The 1,204-nt window shown below is 36.0% G+C and overlaps 1 non-coding gene across 1 annotated transcript; it reads right to left on the bottom strand.

The window, feature by feature from the left end:
- Positions 1 to 386: 386 nt before the first annotated feature.
- On the bottom strand, positions 387 to 492 carry LOC121993301. Its single transcript, XR_006115163.1, has one exon. It is a non-coding gene; the product is annotated as a small nucleolar RNA R71 (small nucleolar RNA).
- Positions 493 to 1,204: the final 712 nt, after the last annotated feature.

Genomic DNA, 1,204 nt, shown 5'->3' with positions numbered 1-1,204 from the left:
ATACCATGAGAGTAACATGAGAGATAGGCCTTTAAAGAATTCTTCACACTCATTTCTGTAAGATTCAGATCACCTATTGTGGCACCTCAGATAGAAGCAGACAACTTTCAACTTGGCTTAGATTTGATTATCATGATACAAAGTCACAAATTCAGAGGAGAAATTTAAGAAAACCCTTATTTTCACCCGGAGACATTTCTAGAATATTGCAATATGGTGGACTGAAGGAGTCTCTATAGATGCTATTCAATTGTTAGCATTCCCTTTTAATATCAAAGATAAAGTAAGAACTTGGTTATACTCTCTTCCTCAACAAAGCATAACAAGCTAGGATCAATTGGAGCAACTGTTTCTGAATCACTTTTTCTCTCCCAGTGGAACAACGTATATGAGGAATAGAATCCAAGGTTTTGCTTAGGAAGATAGGGAAACAATATATGAAGAATGGGACAGATTTAAGGGTTATTTGAGACAATGCCCTTATCATGACTTAGATAAATGGATAACAATGCACAAATTCTATATTGGGATTACATTTTTGAGTAAGAGAATTTTGGATTCAGCTGCAGGAGGTTCCTTGATGAACAAAATTTTGGATGAATCATACAAATTAATTGATCAAGTTGTAACGACCACCCTTCTTACTACTACTACTACTACTCTCTAGAGGTGGACGCTACTTAACTACTGACTCTACTTAACCGGTATGATCAAAACCACGAGGAGTCCTTACCGAAAAATTTCGACAGAGTCTCCCCTGTACCGGTGACCATAAACTTAGATACAAATATAATATACATCAGCCACAGGTGGCTGGAACATATAACAAACTCTCACGCAGTTAAATAAGTATCAAACACTACTCACATCAAAAATAACCCAAAAGTACATACATACTAAACTAAGTACATCTTAGCATGCAACCTAGAACAACAATAATCCCAAATAACATGAATCTTAAAGTACAACTTCAAATGTATCTTAATCACTAAAATGCGGAAAACTTAATAACATCCCAAGTCTCTCCCATAGTCTTGGCATCACATACCATCCGCGCCACCTTGTCACCTTCCTTTGCTAAATCTTTTCCTTTCCTGTATCTGCAGTAAGAGGAAATGCAATCTATAAGCAAAATGCTTAGTAAGCGCTATCTAACTCATAAAAACTCGAATATGCATGTAAGCATACTGAAATCCAAAAATTG

This window comes from Zingiber officinale, chromosome 6B (assembly GCF_018446385.1).
Source record: "Zingiber officinale cultivar Zhangliang chromosome 6B, Zo_v1.1, whole genome shotgun sequence".
In the NCBI taxonomy this organism is placed as follows: Eukaryota; Viridiplantae; Streptophyta; class Magnoliopsida; order Zingiberales; family Zingiberaceae; genus Zingiber; species Zingiber officinale.
Note: the sequence above shows the minus strand (reverse complement) of the source record. Positions and strands in the feature narration are given on the sequence as shown.